Here is a 14,509-nt window from a genome sequence, read left to right as displayed (position 1 = left end):
GAACGATAAAGATGCGATAACGATCGGTATTTCTCGATCGTGACGGGAATTAGACGTTTCACGTTTCTGCTACTGTGGATTATGTCGGACAAAGAGTAGATCGGACATGGTCTCGGCGTAAATAGCATTGAAATTCATCGCGGATTCCCGCTGGTTTAAAGATAGACGAAACACGGCCGTCGATGAATATTCCATCGATCGACGGAGCTCATTATTCACGGGCAACCTCGCGAGTCAATAAAAAAAAAAAAAGGAGATGACGCGGACGAGAAGCCTTGCCACCGATATTCAAATTACTCTGACATTTCTCGCCATTTTCGTCTTAACGTTTCTAGAATTACACGGTGTTTGTCGTTTCCCCGAGATACCGATAACGAGACATCGTCTCGGCTTCAAAGACGTTTCCTCGAATCGCGAGACACAAAGGGACCAAAGTCGGCTAATTCGACGAACGTCGACGTTTTCCTTTTTTCCTCTCGGTATAAACGAGAGAGAGAGAGCGCCTTAAAAGGCGACGACGCGGCCCATTCATTCGCGTATCAACCGGCGAAACGATTCTCGAAATACCGGCGGGACCGCGCTCTTCGAAGGCAAATAACCGTGCGCTTCACTTTTGATGGATCCTTTGAGCCTCGTGATATCTCCTCGCTTGGTTAAACATCGATGTCGTAAAAAAAAAAAAACCTAGCCGGGAGAGAACGCTCGATTCGAGGAAAGATACTCGTAAACTTGCAGGATGGCTAATGGTTAATTGTTAAATCGGGCAGGAGATAATTTTGCAGCGAGAAATAAACGCTCGCGTTAATCTGGTTTGGTAATCGATATCGTTCCAAAGAAGCGACGCGCGAACCATGAATTAACGATCACGTGGAGAGGAATATCGTTATAGTTTACACAATTTCGGGAATAGAAGAGTTGGAAGAGATCGTGAATGGATGTTGCCCGTTCATTCTCATAACCCGCGTAACCCACTCGTCAACCCACTTCTTTCACGTCGTATTAAATCTCATCTCCCTCCCTCCTACTCCTTTCCCACTTTCTATCCGATGCACAATGCAATGAACAAGACGATAAACTAACCCCGTGACCCGTAATTACCCGCAATCACTGACATTTTCATCGCGCGGTATCACGATTAACGGGCAATTAAGCCCGTCACAATAGACGGATCCCAGGATCGCGATCGTAGCAGCTAACCGACATCTACCGATAATCACCGCCGTCCCACACGTGATGCAACGCATCGGCCGGCGAATACCGTAAATCATCCGTAATGCGCGAATCAACCGCGGCCGAGCATCGCTCGCCTCGATCTCGCGAACGAGAACGGAAACGGATCCATCTTTTCCCCCTTCCTTTCCATCCAATCACCTTCCTTCCTCTGCTCAATCCCCCGACCGCTTACGAATCCAATTTATAACCTCGATTTCGAGCTATATTATATACATTCTAATTTTCAGAAAATTATCCGAAAGGATAATACGAAGTTAGTCATTTTCTTTCGTGTGATGATCTCCGCGGGTCGATCGGGTTATCGCGAGTTAGGAGGCGAGGGGAGAGGAGATCATCGATGCGTGGAAATCTGAAATCATCCGTGAAGATGGATGATCGAGTGTAAATAAGAATGGGAGAATCTATATTGGATAGATTCGGTGATGATCCATTCGGTGCGATCCATCGTTGAAGATGTAAACTTGTCACGGGTAATTGGATCGTATGCGTACAATTTAGATCGAAATAGGAGAGGAATTGTCCACTCTTGTTGACTCGAACCGATCGCAACGACAAAACGAGGAGTTGGAGCGCCTCGAAAAGACCATTAACAACGGAGCTCTCCTTCGATGATAATGACCATGAGAGAAAGAGAGAGAGAGACTTCCCTGGAAGCGGAGAAAAAGTGGTATCGCCTGAAATGGAAGAACTAGAGGGAAAATGCGCGCAGGGAGGCGAGAAGCCAAGAAGCTCCGAGTCCAACTCTTTGAGGATTGAAAAGGAAACGGTTCGAGAGGCTGACCCCGTTTTTCATTCATCCGGCAGAAGCTGCGGGCGATTTCCCCGTTGACGCAGAAATCTTTGGCGAACGGTTTACCTCGAAAACACGCGCAGGAGGGGAGGAGGAGATCGAAGGAAATAGTAAACTCGCAAATTCAAGGGAGGAGTTGGTGATTATGTTTGCTTCGCGTCGAGAAAATGCTAAATTCTTCTTCTCTTTTTTGCGACGACCAAAAGCTCGAAAGCTAAACATTAATCGAGACCTTATTAATTCCTCTTTCGTCGAACAAATCGGCCAACGCCGTTTCTCCGTAAATATTAATCTCTGCCACATCCTCCCCGTCTCCGAGGAACTCGATTTCGGAAGAAAGTTTACCAGAGGCATCGTCCTCCGCCGAAGAAGTCGCCGCCCACTCGCTGAGAAAAAGATGGGAAAGATCTTGTCTCTGTTCGATGCAGGGAGACGCGGGAGGACGATGGTGGCGGTGATATCGCGGCCGATTACGCAACCGGCTTCGTCCCGGGACGAAACGCATCGAGGTTCGCCATCGACGATTCGCACGGGTGGAAACTGGTCGACTAGGCCCCGATATTCATGACGCGGCGACTTCTTGCGGCCGGCTGGCCTTGCAATGCCGCTCGCCATGCAAAGCAGCTCCGGCATTAGAACTGCGTCCACCTGCGAACACCGCCGATGGCATCCGGCCTTTGCGGTCGCGACTATCGACTCGACCGAGAAAACGCTCCGCTGCTTTTATCCTCCTCCTCCTCCTCCTCTTATATTTTATATCATCGATTCCTGATTAATTCTTCCCGATCGGAACCGGTTTCGCGCCTTATCGCATCTCCAGGATTTCGTTTCCATCCGATATCGACGACGCGATCGATAGAATTGGCGGAATGCATAATTCGAATCGGTTGGACAAGTTGTAATTCCCTTTTACGTTTATTTTAACGATGTTAGATTGACGTTTTTTTTTTTGTATATCTCGTTATGGATTCAAGACCGAAGCGCTTAAACTCGATGTTTTTCCTTGACCTACGGAAATCTCGGAGTATTGATCCTTCGACCAACTTTTTCAATCGAGCGGAATAGCAACTCGAGATGATTTTTCGCGTATGTGGCGAGTGCCTTACGTAAAATAATTTTCATACACAGGAGGCTATTCACGAATACCGCGCTTTTATTAATTGTAGATTACGAAATCTAGCATAAATCGTGAAACGCGCAAAGTGTTAATATATTTGCGATTCCAAGATTTAATACATAATCGCGAATACGTAACGACGAATAATCGCAAATTCCACCTTGAATAAAACGTTCGAACCAATTTGTTCCAAGAACCATCCGAGCGAACTTTCGTTCGAGTTTGATCGGCGATCGAAGACACGTCGTTACGTATCCAAGGGGGAAAGGAAGATGCTAATGGTCCGAAGGAAATTCGCTGGAACGGTGACAAAAGGCCATCAACGTAATTACCGGGGCGGCGTCGAAAAATGCGAGAAAGCGCGAGTGGGAGCCGGTTAAGTGCGAACTTGGCGAGATCTATCGGCAAGTTGGTAAAAGAGCCATTAGCGAGTTCGAACCCGGAGGCCCGGCCCGCATCCTTAATCCCCGTTTTCACGGATCCTCGATATTACGTCACTTAAAATCCGCGACTGTGTTTTCGCCATCTTGTTGCTGCTGCGAGACCATCGCGCGCAAATCCGAAACGCTCGGGAGAATGGCTTCGTTTCCATTCCCGACGGAAAAACTCTTACATCCACCCATAACAATTACGTTTTACGCGGGAAAACTTAGTCGAGGAAACTTGGCCTCCAGCAACGCGATATCGTCGAGAGGAAAGTTCGAAATTCCTCTTTGTAACGGACACTGATGATGGGTTGTAAGGGAGTTTCTATCTTTAAAGTTATCCGCCCATGAACGTTGATTCGATTACAGTCGAAGGAAAAAAAAATGTCTCAATTCTCCGGAGAAGATTAAGAATGGTTACAAACCGAATCGCAGGGAAGAATCTTAATTATAAATCTTACCTCGATGCTCACGCTCTCGAAATCGAGGAATAGGAGAAAATCGTGATCTTCTCTCCGCCGAAATTCTGAAATTCTTCCGCCGTTCCAAAGATAAAAAGCGGCTTTTCGAGTCGGTACACGATCCGAGCAACGACCGCAGACGCGTGAAAGCGGAATCAGCTGCAATTTGTCCTCTCGGATCGTTGCGTGGCGCATGCACGTCGTTAATTATTCCGCGCGTGCCAGTTACAAATGCACGGAACGCCGTTTCGTTTCCCGCTGTCCAATTTCACCTTTCGGTCGAGGGGAACGTTCCACGGTTCGCGAACGAAAGGACGAAAAAAAAAAAAAAAATAATATTCCACGGCGCCGCCGCGCTTTTGCGTAATCATCCTCTCCTCCTTTTTTTTCTTTTCGCGAGTCAGCTTCTTACGCAACCATCTATTAAAGAAAAAAAGAAAAAAAACGAATTGCACGGATTCTACGATGGCGTCGGTCTGCCGCGATCTCCACCAGGTGTCGGTTCGCTATGAATCGAGTAGCGCGCAATCGACGGTTAGATATCGCGTAGAAGTTCGCGTCACGGATCTACGGATGGCATAGGCGATGGTATGAATAGAGCAGTCATTCTGATTAACGAGCGACCGTCGTTTCTCACTGTGCGAGTCCTCCTCGCGCAGAAATGATATTTTTTTTTGTTTTCTTTGCTAGATGGAGAATTAAATTAATCGTTTCCAAAGGCTGGACTGAAGATTATTACTAATTCGAATTCCACGGAGTGCGAGAGCGTGCTCGAAAGGAACTCCCTCTCTCTCTTTTTCTCTCCATTCTTTCAATTTTTTCTTTCAATTTTAGGGTAATGAGATAGGTAGGCGGATTAGACGGAGAAAGGAATTTTTTTGCAACTGCTGTAAAAATTTTTTTACCAGCTACCCGATAAACATCATTTTTCCCGGCTTTACCGGGGATTAATAGAAGAGCCAGATTCCAGTTGGAACCTCTCTTCTTTATCGCCGAGGTTAAAATTAACCTCTTTCTATTGTCGGTCTACCGAATCCGGGTGAATTTTTAAAAGGGGAAAGGGCTCCGCGATGATTAAAAATGTTCTTTTAATAAATGTCCACGGGCGATTCTCGATTCCCTCCGCTAGGGGGTGAAATGGAAAAAAAAAAAAGAGGAAGGATGGAACTCGAACGATTTTTTAGCTCGATTCAACGCGTCCTTAACGAATAAATGCTTACATTAACAAAGAACAATCGAATTGACGACAGAAACGATTGCAAAGATAACAAGAATAACAAGAATATCGAGATACGAATAACGCGAAAGAGGGTACGTAATGACAGAAACGATCAGCGAACAATGCTGAACCCACGTTGTTACGTGCGCCCCCGCAATATAAACGCGACGATGATGACTCGTAAGAGTCATCGAACCCGGTTGCTTTTTCGTTTTCCAAGGGATCCCCCGCGTGATCGTATGCGGATCCTCTAATCCCAATGTCAACACGATTGTCATTTGCATACCGGCAAGAGGCAAACGAGATGATGAAGAACGAGAGGGAAAAGTCGATCCACGATTAAAACCAACCATTTCGCCACTTCGTGGTTTCGTTGATCGTGAAATTTAATTGAGAGGGATATTTCTTTCCTTTTTTCTCTTTTCCACGAGATGAGACTTAAATGCCGACACGATGGCGCGTAAAAGTCGGGGAACCTGTTCTGGAATTGTTGGAAAACGCGCAGTCGCGGGAATAAACGCCGCCAAATAAAGAATGTCGTCCTCGAGAGTCGAAGGATACAAGAAAGTGAAAACAAAACCGGGATGGCCGGACATAGGCGAGATTGCTACTCGGTCTGCTACAAAGTAACGACGGTTAATTCGATGGCAATTTTTCTTCGAGATTTATCGAATGCGCTATCAAGGGAGGAGAAACGTTAAAAAAAAGAAAAGAAAGTTTAAATTACTCGAATTAAAAAGATTTAAAAATCGAGGTTCGCATCCCGTTTGGCGCATCTTTAATGAACGATAATTACACATTTCGGCCACTCTTCTCTTGGGTCGGAGCTAGCCAAGGGAATTGCACAACCATGCTCCCAGATCCACATGTCTGATCAGCGACGCGTTGTGCACGTTAACGCGAGCGTGTCGTTGAAAAGGACGTCGCGGGTGAAAAGGAGATTGCGAATTCGAAGGATATCGGGTTCTCGCGTGTGGAAAGTAAGAGGTGCCAATGAGCCTGTCGGTTTCTCACGACTATACCGTGACGGGATCTCGCATCCCGAGAACTCGACTACTCCGTAATTCTCGTCTCTCTGCCCAAAGTGGTTCACGGTTCGCACGGGAAGAAGAGGGGGAAAAAAGTTTCACGTTTTTGCTAATAATCGCGAAAATTCGCGAAAATTCGCGCAAGAGAGTGGGACGGAACGCAAGTGGAACGAGAGACGAATAAACGGTACGAACCGTAGCTGTATTGTTGAAATATTATTTCGAGGAATATAGCAAGTTTCGCGTAGAACGGAAAGAAAAGAGGGAAATTTTAACAGTGGAAGAATTAAGAATTAAAGAATTACTTCGAGCTACTTTTGATAATTCATTATTCAAAGCATCGAAAGCAAGTTATACGAAGATTTATCCACTATATAATCCAACCAAGAATAAATATTACTCGAGCATTTTAAATTAAATTATTACTCGAAATTTTGATTACCTTTTTCGAGCAGGATAAACAGACTTCGCTCCGTTTTCCGAGTCCTCCAATCCAAGTTCCCAACGAATTCTTTCGTTACGAAAACGGATTATTAGAGAATTTTTTTTTAGTCGGAGAATCGTGGAGTAAAGTGGCTCTTCGTTCCGCAATTGATCGCGAAGGTTGAAGGAACAGCTTTTCTTCTAGTGGGTGAAACGGTTCTGTGATTGCACCGTTAATTCACTAGCACGGTATTTGTGTGTATCGGAAAAAGCGTCTATTTAATAGCGTAGATCTTTCGAGACAAGTCTACTACCCCCGGAGAGGCTTGAATACCTGGAATCGGATTAAGTTAACGCTGAGTGACAATCTCGGGTAATAGCCGCGGAGGAAATTGAGTAACTATGCAAATTTCCCTTCTTCCCTCCCTCGCTCCTTCTCTCGCTTCTTCTCCTTCGCTCGGAGGAGAAGCTTGCGCGGATAGGTCAGTTAATTCGTAATAACTGAGAAGCAACGGGTCGAGCGTGAAACTTGAAACGTAAGAAACGTCGCAATTGAACTCCGACTCCTATCAACGCGAGCATAACAAAATTCTTTTTCTATACGCGTTACGCAACGCGCAAGATTAGCGAGGAATGCAATAATAACCGGTTTTATTATCATAATTATAAATGGCGCGATGATATGTGTATATATATATATATAAAATCAAAGTCGTTTCGACGACCGTCAGTCGTATAAATTTTTCACGCCGCTGCTCTAATTTGAACTTTCGAATTCTTCCATTCGATCTCCTCCTCGATCAAAATCGCAACGATCAAGCCATCGAAATCGATCCTAACTTTATCTAATTTTTCCTCTCAAAGTCGAGCCTCCATTACAGTCTCGCTTCAACGAAATTCACTTGGACGATGAACGTGGAATTACCGCAGAGAGACAGCGTCACGATTCCGCTACGCAGGCAAAAGGTTCGTTAACGGAGAAAATGCGAAGGGGTTGGCGTCGAGAGCGTATTATGCAGGCTTTTTAGGGGGGGATAGCAACGAGGTCGGCTGTTGTTTGCTCTCGCCGCGGCGTGGCTAGTAATTTAAAAGCACATGCCGGGAAGGTGAGCTTTCGAGATTTTAACGCGAGTCGATCTCGCTGCTGTTTGATTAACTTCGATCCCCTGCATTTCGAAAGCTTACGCGGCCCATACTTTACGTAATCGATATTGATATCAAGATTTGAATGTCCTTTGCTCGCCGAGACCATTGTTTTTCCTCTTCGAAACATTTTCGAACAAATTTCCATTTTAAATTTCCTACTCGAAAGGTAAAAAAAAAGACACGTGCAAATTAATAGTAAGTTAACGCTGACCTATCTTCGTTTTAATAGTTCGATCCAGGTTTTGAAAAAAACAAAAAAAAAAAACTCTTTCTCTCAGAAACTCTTTTTATACGGAGAACAATCGGACGAGAAATTTCGTAGCGTTTGAAAAAGAAAACGAGAAACAGTTTCACTTTTGTGCAACGCGATGATAAAAATTCATTGTTCGAAATGGAATGTGGTAGGACGAACATTAGCGCAGAAAAAAAAAAGGAAAAGTAGATTTTTTTCCTCGCGATGGAGCGTCACGCGGTAACGATAACGTTTACTAAAACTTGATGACGTTTCTCCAAAGGTATCGGCATGCCGCGTGTAACTCAATAGCAAATCCCAGCTCAACTGTTATTAAACGCCGTGATACACATGTATCCCACCAATTGTGCACTGGAAACGCATAAAAATGCATCAAAAGAAGACAAAGTCATTTTTATTCCAAATTATACCCGTATCCGATCGATCACGTCCGAAATGAAATTCGACTAAATTGCCTCCTCCCTCGCCAAAACCGCTGTGAATATTATATCTCGTGGCGCAAAAATATTTTCAATTGACGAAATAGAACTAATCGATAATAATAATAATAACAACAACAATAAAAAAAGGAAAATGACCGAACAATCATTCAAGAAACAATTGAAATCGAATAAAATTCGCGATCCGCATCGACCGATCGTCCATCGATCGGTGTTTATAATTCCGAATATAATATTTCTCCTCGTTCCAGGCTCGTTTATTCTTCCGTTGGATATCATCGATACGTTCCATCGCGAGGACGTATATTTCTCTGTGGGGGAAAAAGTCGTGGAGAACAAAAGCAGGAAACGAGGAAGGATGATGAAACGAAAAACAAAAAAAAAAAAAAGAAAAAAAAAGCTGCCTGTATACATCGGTACGGTTTCAATGAAATCGCGAAGGGATACGATATTAGGGCGAAGTTTCTGCCCGAAAAACGGTGCCCCAAACGCTACGAAACAGGCCGCGTTTTAATAGTCACCGGGCCGTTCGTTGTGCACTTCCGGAGTTCTCATTGTTCGTGTTACTCGGAGGAACCGGCTACCCGTGCAACCAGTAATCCGTCAGATGTTCCTGCCACGCGGAAACTGGAAATTCAATGTGTATTTCCTCCGCTCGTTTCGTGCTCCTCTCCCTTCCTATATATATATATATATATACCACCACCTCCGATATTTTCGTTCCGAGTCGTGGAACACGAAATGGTTGTGGATCTCTTATTTCCAACGTTTGTTCGCCGAATTTTACCGATATTTCTCGGCTCGGAGTGGAGCAAAGGTATTTATCGGGGAACAGGGAAAGTTTTTCGGAGAGGGTAAGTTTTTAAAAGTTTGTAAAACTATGTTGAGGGAACAAGGTGGTGTGGATTGTTGTACTCGGTGAACAACCGAGGGAGACTTCACGATTCTTTGTAAAACTCGTTTATATTATATAATCTCGGGTTAAACGGAGGCTGATTAATCCTCTAGCCTTTCTACGCGTAACGCGTTGCGTTATCTTCATTGGGTTATCTTTACGAAGAAAGAAGAAGAAAATGTCACAAAATGTAATATAAAAGTGTAATGTTCCATCGTTCTGCACGATCCAGATAACGTATCGCGACGATAAATGTCATCACGCAAGGAGAAAGTGGGGGAAGGCGAATCTCGATCGTGATTTTTTCGCATCTCGGTGGAAGGTCGAAAAGAAGCGGAAGCCGTTTGCGGCAAGTGCACGGGATCCGTATAATTGCGTTAGACTCCTCGTTTCTAAGCGGCTGCGGACGCTTTAAGGCTTTCTTCTCTCTTTCTTCGATTTCGTTCTCCATCCTCGCGCGTGGCTCGCAATATCACGAGAAAGGAAAGTGACTAAGGAAGGTAAAAATCCACGATTAATCACATTCTCTCCCCGATGCGTTTTAAACGTGACTAAGGGTGGCACGATTCGATCACGCTCCGTCGATTCGCCACGTCGATATCGGCCGATTCAGATAAATTCTGAGTTCCAATCGTTTCCACCGTGTAATCAACCATGTGTGATTCATAAGGCGTTTTCGACGAATCAATGTCGCAATCGAAGCTCAAATCGGAATTTGCGGAACAACCTTCTCGTTTATGACGAATGATTGTTAAAATCTTGGGGGGGAAACGATGATTAAGAAAGGAACGCGATCAACATTTCGCAATTGTTTGCAAATCTCTGTTATAAAGATCGAGACGACTTATTTACTGTTATCGTAAATTGATAAACGTGATTTCGCTTCGGATTAATCTCTTTCGACAAGTGCTTGTCGCATTTCTCTTTCTTTTATTTGCTTTTAAACCGGAAGGAAATATCTTCAAGAATTGTTCCAATCTATCTGAGAAGCGTGAATGAAATAACTTCGATCAACTCGAATTTTATTTATCACGAATTTTTTATCCACGAGATACATCGATTCATTTCCGGTCTTTGTTCTTTTTTTCACCAAAAGCAGCTTAACCATATCAGATCCAACTATTCATAGGCTCCGATTCAATTAGACTTTCCTCCTTTGAAAAAAAGCACTTTTCTCTTTCTCTCTTTCTCTCTTTCTTTCGTGAAATGGATACAACTTCTCTAATGCATCGCGCTAAACGTGGACGTGATTATCCAATCAGACTCTCTCTCAGTATCCTCAAATTTAATGGAACTTCGACTCATCCCATATCTTACGATCTTTATTCGAAAATATATTGAAGGGATATTGAAACCCTGCCGCGACATCTAACTTCCTGGACGAAAGATCTTTCAAACCCAGCGTTAACCCAACGACTAATGGCGTCCAAAATATCGAAAATGTCCGTATATCGGAATGTAGGTCGGCAAAATGAGAAGTTTTTCGTCTGCGCGCAAATTGCATTCCCAAAAAATAAAAAAAAAAGAAGAAGACAAAAAAAAGAATTCGTTAAAATTCGTTCAATACAGAAATTGGTTGGAGACTCCGAGTAAATTCGTTGCAACAACGCCAACCACGAGCAACAAAACGGGATCAGGGTTTTTAATTGACAAGGTACATAATTGTTTACCGGCAATTATATATAACAAACAGGACAAAGAAAATTAACAGCGTTTTATCGGTACTTGTTCCTTTATCGTTCGCCTTGTTGCCACGTGAATTTACACGATGGATGATAAAGGTCGAAATTGTTTCACGGATGAAAACGGGATTTCGCGAATGTATAGTACAAGAGAGTGGATTTCGGAACGCTTACAAGTTGTAAGCGCAGAGTTTTGGCGAACTGTGATCCGCGGGGTAAATGCTCGGCGTAGTTTCACGGATCTTCAAATATTAACCGGCTAATTTGCAAGGTAATCGAGAGAGGCGTTGAAGCGAGGAACAGTTTCGTTGAATTATTTTCCCTGAAGAGAGACGGTTATGATATTCGAATAATCGTAAAGAATCTTTGCGTTTTGTGAATTGAAACGATAAGGCCATGCGTTTTCCTTTTTTTATCAAAATATCGATAAAGAGGAACAATTTTTATTTTTGATTAATCAGAAATAAAATGCCAATAGAAAATTCTTGTCAAAGACTTCTGTCAATCCTTTGCTCCAACATACGAATAAGTATAATAAAAACCATTAAAAATATTTTCAATTCATTCGATAGATCGGGATCGCGAGAAAGAAATCAATTTACCGGAAAATCACCGATTCGCCCGGTGATTCCTCGTTGATCGACGTAACAGGGGGGAAAATAAGAGATCGTAGGCATATCGATGTTGCACAGAAGGATGACTCGCGCTCTTCCGTCATATCTTCTCTTCCGCTTGCACGCATAATCGATCGTCTTCCCTTTCGCAACTAGAATCGGTCTCTGATAAAACAAGCTTGAAAAATTTATGTTTGAGAACGCGGCCTGCCTGCGAGCACCGAATCTTTCGTCTTTCATCACTTCCTCTATCGAGGAGAAGACTTCTCTTGACTTTTCCGGGCACGGTTTCGTGTATTCTTAGAAATGACGCGAGTTAGAACAAGTACGAGGGTTAATTCGGTTGGAATTTAAACGAGAACAACGAGCGTGTATGAAGGTATGCAGATTGCCACGTGGGTGGCGATCGTTTGAAACTATTATTTGGCCAGAAAATATTCCTGCATCCTGATTAACCTCGAGGAACGTAGAATCAAGCGACGACAGCTTTTCATAGCTCGGTGAATCGAGCCACGTTGGATCCGAATTTTGCAACAGAGGAGCAAGACGAAACGGATCCAATTAACATCGGTTTGAAAGGGGAGGTGAGGATCAGGGTATAATGGTATAATTAATAAGTTAACCCGGCGATCGAAGGGGGAGGGAGAAAAAAGAATGGCGAGCGAGAACGGAGGAAATGACAGACGGCGAGTATTAATGATGGGTGGTATCGGCTGAAAAGGGAACAAGAAAACAGTTCGACTGGAACAGAATCGCTGCGGTTTAAATGTCTCGGAGCGCGCATTGGATTACGACGATCGTTCTTACGACTTCGACAACCTACTATCGCGTTACCAACTTCTCAGAACGTAGACAGCACGCCTCGGCTTCGCCTTTTCCTTTTTTCCCCCCTTCTTCTTCTTCCTTCTCCTCCTCTCTTTCTCTTTCTCTCTCTCTCTCGAGCTTCTCTCCTTGAAAAGTTCCTGCAATTTCCTTTACGACACGGAATAATGAGCAAATTGCACCGATGTAAAACCGAAGCAAACAACAACGCGAGGAAAAAAAACCTCTCTATTTTCACTTTCCAACCCGGAATATAATAAAGTTCCCTTCGAAACACGTCCATCCGTGTTTCGAAACGAGCATCCACGCGCTTTTAATTTAATCGAGCCAACGACAAAACGATTTCGAAAGGGGAAATGATGGATCAACGGCGAGAGATTTCCCTCTTTTTCGCGATTCGTCCAACGATCCGGAATAATTTGAACGCAGCTTTTTATCGACGCGACACGGATTGAAAAAAAAGAAGGAAAAAAGTGGTCGCGAGCAAGCCACTTTGATGTCGAGAAACGACTCGCGATTCCCCCATCCACCCTCTTTTTGCACACGCGGGTTGCCATGCACCAGTGGCGAACAATCGAGGTTGCGAGCGACGCAACCTCTCTTCTCCGTTTCACTCCACCTTTGCCAGCTCTCCGCGCGAATACGCGGCCACGTGACGTGGCGCGGAGGCAGCCACCAGGTGATGGTGCTCGAAACCAGCCGAGGCTTTGCAACGAATGTGGGTCAACCTTGGGCGCGGGGTGCGTGCGCGCCCCTCGCCCACGAATTGGAAAAACCTCCGCGGGAAAAACCGGATATCCCCCCTTAGGATTTTTTCTCCGGGACGAGAAGGAACGAAGAGGGGTTTGAGTTGCCGAGTGGAACGAATTTTCTACTCGCGTTAATCCTTTGATATTCGGGGCAAGATCTCGATTCGTGCGAACATCTCCGCCGAGTTTCACAAGTGGAAAGACGCTGGTCGAAATCTTTTTTCCGTGAATCGTAATAAAAATTGGGGGGGAGAGTACCCTTTGTTCCTTCGCTTACTACAACCTCGTTTCCTTTATATGCGATATCGTTCGTATTCAGTTGCGTCGGAGTGAATAAAAGACCACGCGAACGACATCTTCCGTGGACGGATCAAATGATCCGTTGCGACGATCTGTCAATTTGCTATTCCAAGCGATCAATTATTTCGCTCGATTTGCAATGAAAATCTGGAACGAATAAAATACGTTGAACGAGTAGAGGATATTTCGTGATGGGATAATTCGAAACACCTACGCAGGCGTGATAAATCGGGAAAAATTGACGAGACTGAAAAACGAGCAAAAGCGAAATTACATTTCGCCGTTTGGATTTTAATTTCGCGATATCGAATCCGACGCGTGATAAGCTCGCCCAGCGCGGCATAATACGTGGAATTGGTGGAAATCCCCTGGTGGAAGAGGAGAAGAACGATGCGCGTCCTGATACATCGAGCTGGGTTGGAAACTTTTTTCGCGCGTCACGAGTTTCAAGGAGAGACACAGTTTCTTCGGACAATGAAAGGGGGAATGAGTGGTGGTCTCGGCACAATGAGGGCGAAGGGAGGAGACGTTCCCTCGACAAAAGATCATGGCCGCGGGGATAAATAACGAATCGCGGTTACGTGCACAATTTTAATACCATTAATATCCCCAAGATACCTGGTCGAGACGCTAACGAGATCGACGCGAGCTAACGCCCGCGCATCCGTTAATTTTCTTGAAATATGTCAATTCCGCAGCGCAGAAACGACGTCGAAGAGAAAGGGGTGGAAAACGAGCGAAGGGAAGACGCAAGACACAAATATAGAAAATAAGAAATGAACAAAGGAAAAAAGAGAGGAGGAGAGTCGCGAGGAGTTGCACTCGAGAACAGTCGCTGTATGGGAAAAAAAAATAGAATCTTCTAGAGAACACGAGGTCAGGCAGGACGGATAACAGAGACGCTCGCTAATT

General features: G+C 44.4%; 1 protein-coding gene across 23 annotated transcripts in view; it reads right to left on the bottom strand.

The window, feature by feature from the left end:
* LOC108002582 (MAP7 domain-containing protein 1) overlaps nt 1-14,509 on the bottom strand; it is a 142,760-nt gene that overhangs the window by 64,288 nt on the left and 63,963 nt on the right. The window contains exon 1 of one of the 23 annotated variants that reach the window (XM_062071237.1): nt 4,027-4,279. The exons of the other annotated variants lie outside the window; for them this stretch is intronic. The gene's annotated coding sequence lies outside the window, so the exon portion shown is untranslated. Of the gene's footprint in view, nt 1-4,026; nt 4,280-14,509 lie in introns of those variants that run through there. 23 annotated transcript variants of the gene reach the window in all.

Source organism: Apis cerana, linkage group LG2 (assembly GCF_029169275.1).
Source record: "Apis cerana isolate GH-2021 linkage group LG2, AcerK_1.0, whole genome shotgun sequence".
NCBI lineage: Eukaryota > Metazoa > Arthropoda > Insecta > Hymenoptera > Apidae > Apis > Apis cerana.
The sequence above is the reverse complement of the archived record's forward strand: the minus strand, read 5'-3'. Positions and strand labels throughout refer to the sequence as shown.